The following is a 6,000-nucleotide window of genomic DNA, read 5'->3' as shown; positions in this document are numbered from 1 at the left end:
GGGCTCAAGCGATCTGCTGCCTTTGCCTCCCAAAGTGCTGGGATTCCAGGCATGAACCACTGCGCCTGACCACCTGCCTCAGTTTAGACAACGATTCTCTCTGCAGCAAACCAGTGCCTCTCAGAGTGCTAAAGTACTACTGGTTTTTTAAATTGTCCAACTGTTGCAGGTGGATACTGTTGTAAAATATATAAAAAAAATTACCAGAAAAATAAAATTTTAAAACCTCAAAGACATACAAAATACAAGTTTTCATTTTTTAGTTTAAGATTCAACAGAGGCCAGGTGTGGTGGCGCACGCTTGTAGTATCTATCAACTACTCAGGAGACTGAGGCAACAGAATTGCTTGAACCCTGGAGGTAGAGGTTGTAGTGAGCCGAGATCTCGTTACTGCACTCTACCCTGGGTGACAGAGGGAGACTCCATCTCAAAAATAAACAAATAAACCAACAAACCAACAAGAAAGATTCAATAGAGTACATTTTGAGTAGCATTGTGCTTGAGGGCACAACTACAATACAGTATGATAAATGTCCCCATATATTTGATATCCCAGGCGATAGAAACATAAATAGTTTTGTGGGAGCCCATGGGATTCAATTATCTGTGTAGTAGAAAAAGCAGGGCCGGGCGCGGTGGCTCACGCCTATAATCCCAGCACTCTGGGAGGCTGAGGCGGGTGGATCACGAGGTCAAGAGATCGAGACCATCCTGGTCAACAAGGTGAAACCCCATCTCTACTAAAAATACAAAAATTAGCTGGGCATGGTGGCGCACGCCTGTAATCCCAGCTACTCGGGAGGCTGAGGGAGGAGAATTGCTTGACCCAGGAGGCAGAGGTTGCGGTGAGCTGAGATCGCGCCATTGCACTCCAGCCTGGGTAACAAGAGCGAAACTCCGTCTAAAAAAAAAGAAAGAAAAAGCCTTAAAGATTAGATTCTGGTGCTTGGTTCAGTAGCACGCCTACTCTACTCAGATTGGGAGGAGACAGAGAAGATTAGCATGGTCCCTGCACAAGGATGACATACAAATTTGTGAAGTGTTCATAAAAAAAAAAAAATACAGATTTTTAAAATTAAAAATCGGAGTCCAGGGGCCTCAATGTCTTTACCTGTCAGATAGTCTTCATAAAGTTGGTGGGTGAAAGTGAAGCACCAAGCACTAGATACACTGAATGTGAGGAATTTTAGGCAAATCTCTTATCAAGTTCCATTGGTAGTTTATTATTTTATTTATTTATTTATTTATTTTTTGAGACGGAGTTTCGCTCTTTACCCAGGCTGGAGTGCAATGGCGCGATCTCGGCTCACCGCAACCTCCGCCTCCTGGGTTCAGGCAATTCTTCTGCCTCAGCCTCCCGAGTAGCTGGGATTACAGGCACGTGCCACCATGCCCAGCTAATTTTTTGTATTTTTAGTAGAGACGGGGGTTTCACCATGTTGACCAGGATGATCTCGATCTCTTGACCTCGTGATCCACCTGCCTCGGCCTCCCAAAGTGCTGGGATTACAGGCGTGAGCCACCGTACCCGGCCCATTGGTAGTTTAATAACTCATACTTGCTGGGTGCGGTGGCTCACACCCATCATCCTAGCACTTTGGGAGGCTGAGGTGGGAGGATCGCTTGAGCCCAGGAATTCAAGACCAGCCTGGGTGACAGAGACAGACCCTATTTCTACCAAAAAAAAAAAAAAAAAAAGAAAGAAAGAAAGAAAAGGAGATCCTGTTTCTACAAAAAAATAAGCCATGATTGCACCGCTGCAGTCCACCTGGGCAACAGAGCAAGCCCTGTCTCAAAAAAAAGAAAAAATTATGTAAAGAGCTCAAACTCCTTACCCAAACTGACTTGCCTTGTAGAGCATTCTACAGATGAAAATATTTTGAAATAATTTTTATTGTCTGGGTGCAGTGGCTCATACCTGTAATCCCAGCACATTGGGAGGCCGAGACAGGCAGTTTGCTTGAGCCCAGGAGTTTGAGACCCAGGCTGAGCAGCATGGTGAAGCCCAGTCTCTACAAAAAATACAAAAATTACCCAGTGTGGCGGTGTGTACCTGTAGTTCCGACCACTCAGGAGGCTGAGGAGGGAGGTTTGCTTGAGTCTGGGAGGTAGAGACTGCAGTCAGTCGTGAGCCATGATCATGCCATGACTTGTGACAGAGCAAGACCTTGTCTCAAAAACAAAATAATATCTTTGGGAGGTCAAGGTGGGAGGAATACCTGAGATCAGAAGTTCAAGACCAGCCTGACCAACATGGTGAAATCCCATTTCTACTAAAAATACAAAAATTAGCCGGGTGTGGTGGCAGGCACCTGTAATCCCAGTTACTGGGGATGCTCAGTCAGGAGAAGTGCTTGAATCTAGAAGGCGGAGGTTGCAGTGAGCGGACACTGCGCCACCACATGCTAGCCTGAGACTCCATCCCAAAACAACAACAACTCAACAAAATAATAATAATAATAATAATTTTTATTATAAAAGTAGAGCATTTCATAGGGGATAAAAGAAAGTCTCTCCTTACATTTTCAAGTCTTTTATTATGCATGTGCAAATAGAGCAATGGGCTCGCACCATGTATACTTTGTTTCCGTTAAGGAACCTTTCTTTTTACACTCAATCACACATCACTGGTGATGCTTTCATTTTACCACCTGTGTGCCTTCCTCATTCTTTTAGTGGCTGTGTACTTTCCCAAGGTTTAGGTGTATCACAAGGCAGTCTTACGATAGATCACCGTTACTCATAGGGGTTGCAGTAAACATCCTGTGTGTATGTCCCATGCACTTATGTGTATATTTCTGAAGGATAGATTCCAAGAAGTGAGTGGGTGTGTCCTTTTTTTTTTTTTTTTTTTTTTTGAGACGTAGTCTGTCTCTGTCGCCCAGGCTGGAGTGCAATGGCATGATCTTGGCTCACTGCAACCTCTGCCTCCTGGGTTCAAGTGATTCTCCTGCCTCAGCCTCCTGAGTAGCTGGGATTACAGGCACCCACCAGCACACCTAGCTAATTTTTGCATTTTTAGTAGAGATGGGATTTCACCATGTTAGTCAGGCTGGTCTTGAACTCCTGACCTCAGGTGATCCACCTGCCTTGGTCTCCCAAAGTGGTGGGATTACAGGTGTGAGCCACAGCACCCAGCCTTTTTTTTTTTTTTTCTGAGACAGGGTCTCACTCTGTCATCCAGGCTGGAGTACAGTGGTGTAGTCAAAGCTCACCGCAGCCTCAACTTCCCGGGCTCAAGGGATCCTCCCACCTCAGCATCCCAAGTAGCTGGGATAGAACTACAGGCATGTGCCACCAAACCTGGCTAACTGGTTGTGCCCTTTTAAAAAATTTTTAAAATGTACTGCCAAAATCATCCTCCTGAAAGATAGTACTGATTGTGATCAGTTGTTAACATTAGAAGGTTCAATGTTGAACCTGCCTCTGCTTCTGTTGGTCAAGAGTCTGAACAGGGGAAGAGCTTGATCAAGTTCACATGGTAGGAGGGTAAGCCAAGAACACAGCCTCCAGACTCTATCTGGCAGGGTTCCGGTGTTTCTGTCAACCTCTTCAAAGCCCTGTGGCTACTTACCTTGTCTGGTATGATGCCCTGCTCAGAATCAGGTGGGAAGGCTTTCAATTCATGTCAAATTCAAACCTCCGTTCTTGAGATTGTATCTTCAAGTCCCTTGTCAATAGTCAAAGATGACTGCCAAAAAAAAAAAAAAAGTCCCTTGTCAAATCATCCTACAGGTGTAGCTAGGTAGAGGGAGTGAAGCACAAGCTTTTGAAGGCAGCCACCTTGAATTCTGATCTCAACTCTGCTCTGGCTGTAATTGGGGCATGCTGCTCCATCTCTGTGCCTCAGCTTCCCCAAGTTGGACTCAGTAACCTTCTCACCAAGGAACTGCGAAGGTAGAATGAGAACAATGTGTGTGAAAGCCTCCCAAGAAGTTTTTGTTTCCTTCTAGGTCCTTCTTGTGGAGTCAGGATGGGGATTTGTGGTTGAGGTTTCCAATAGAGGGCACTGTCTGAACTGCAAGTGGGGAATCAGAGACAAGAGAAAGGAGCATTAGTAAGAAACTCCAAAGGAGCCAGTGTAGTCCTAGAATTTCAATTTAACTGAGGTCAGAGTCATTTTACTCATCACTGCTGCGCAGTTTTTAGGGTGATATGGAAAGATAATGTTTCCTGCATTCGGAGGTTGTTTAAGGACAAGAAGTGGCCATGTACCAAAATTCCACGGACACTCCCTACACTTTAAGCCCTCTCTGAACTCTGTGTCCTAAGTGTTATAATTTGTCTTCCACTCTCTCTCTGCCTTGTAATTCACCTCTGTTAACGACTCCACTATCTCTCCAGTCATCCAGGACTCTAACTTTATTTTGAATCCACATGGCTGCCTGGTTCAAAACCTCTGACACAGTCAGGTACAGTGGCTCACACCTGTAATCCTTGCACTTTGAGAGGCTGAGGCAGGAGAATACTGAGACCAGCCTGGGCAACATGGCAAAACCCTGTCTCTACAAAAAGCACAAAAATTAGCCAGCATGGTGGTGCATGCCTGTAGTCCTAGCTACTTGGGAGGCTGAGGCAGGAGGATCACTTGAGCCTGGAGGGGTTGAGGCTGCAATGAGCTATGATCATGCTACTGCACTCCAGCGTGGGCAATAGAGTGAGACCCTGTCTCAAAAAACAAAAACAAAAACAAAAAAAAACCTCGAACACACTGGTCTTCCCCTGTTGGCATGTAGCAACACCCCCAGATCACACATTCATCACCTCCTGCCAGAACTAAAAGCCACATCCAGAGGGGTTGCAGGAGGCCTCTTCTGAGAGCTGCAGGGGCAGCAACCCGCCCTGTCCCCCCGCCCCACCTTCCCTTCCCTTAGCAGTGTACTCAGTCCTTTCCAGGGTCTCCAGGCTCTGGCCCCAACCCCCTACCTTTGGTTTCCATAATAATGGCTGTCACTTGTGGAGAGTTGACTGTAAAGCTGAGGCCTTTCTAGGTATGATGCCATTTAATTCTTACAACCATCCTAGAAGATACAAACTATTATTATCCTCTATTTATGGATGAGGAAACAGAGAGCCAACAGGGTGTAGCAAGTAAGGTCACACGGCCAGGAAGTGGTGACATTAGAATTTAAAGCCCTGTGGGTTTTACCTCTGTTTCCCAAACAGGGGTCCCAGCATCCCCCAGGGGTGTGTTAAGAGGGTCCCATGAAATGTCAAAAATAGCAATGGCTTCTGTCTCAATGTTTATTTTATTTTTCTGAGACAGGGTCTCAGTTGTCCAGGATAGAGTGCAGTGCTGTGATCTCAGCTCACTGCAGCCTCAACCTCCTGGGCTCAAGCCTCAGCCTTGGGAGTGGCTGGGACTACAGGTGTGTACCACCACACCCAGCTGATATTGCGCAGTGGCAGTATCGTAGCCAATGAGGTTTATCCGAGGCGCGATTATTGCTAATTGAAAACTTTTTTTTAACAGAGTCTGGCTCTGTTGCCCCAGCTGGAGTACAGTGGCAAAATCTCTGCTCACTGCCACCTCCGTCTACCGGATTCAAGTAATCCTTGTGCTTCAGCCTCCTGAGTAGCTGGTATTACAGGCGTGCACCACCATGTCTGGCTAATTTTTGTATTTTTAGCAGAGACAGGGTTTCACCATGTTGGCCAGGCTGGTCTAGAACTCCTGACCAAGAGAAAAGAAAAGGGAAGAAAAATGGAGCAATGATTCTATGTACAACTGTCCTCGCCCATGGGGAAGTGCTAACAAACAGAAACCTGAAATTATCTCTTCTCACCTCTTAGAAACAAATACCAGATTGTAAAAATAAACTTTTTAAAACACAACTGTTTGGAAAACTCTGCCCCTACCGCAAAATCTCTCTCTCTTTCCCTCCCCCACAAAGAGGCTCCCTTATCTCTCACTTTACATACCGGCCCTAGCCCTCCCGCTGCCCAGCTTCCCGCCCAGCAGTTCAAACTGACCAACAGTTGCCCACCACCTCGGCTTT

The 6,000-nt window shown here is 46.0% G+C and overlaps 1 non-coding gene and 1 pseudogene across 1 annotated transcript; both read left to right on the top strand.

Annotated features, from left to right (window-relative positions):
• Positions 1-954: 954 nt before the first annotated feature.
• LOC118154269 (U6 spliceosomal RNA) lies at positions 955-1,055 on the top strand (annotated as a pseudogene).
• A 4,337-nt stretch (positions 1,056-5,392) lies between these two features.
• On the top strand, positions 5,393-5,536 carry LOC118154165 (U4 spliceosomal RNA). Its single transcript, XR_013536472.1, has one exon. It is a non-coding gene; the product is annotated as a U4 spliceosomal RNA (small nuclear RNA).
• Positions 5,537-6,000: the final 464 nt, after the last annotated feature.

Source organism: Callithrix jacchus, chromosome 5 (genome assembly GCF_049354715.1).
Source record: "Callithrix jacchus isolate 240 chromosome 5, calJac240_pri, whole genome shotgun sequence".
NCBI classification, from domain to species: domain Eukaryota; kingdom Metazoa; phylum Chordata; class Mammalia; order Primates; family Cebidae; genus Callithrix; species Callithrix jacchus.
Note: the sequence above shows the minus strand (reverse complement) of the source record. Positions and strands in the feature narration are given on the sequence as shown.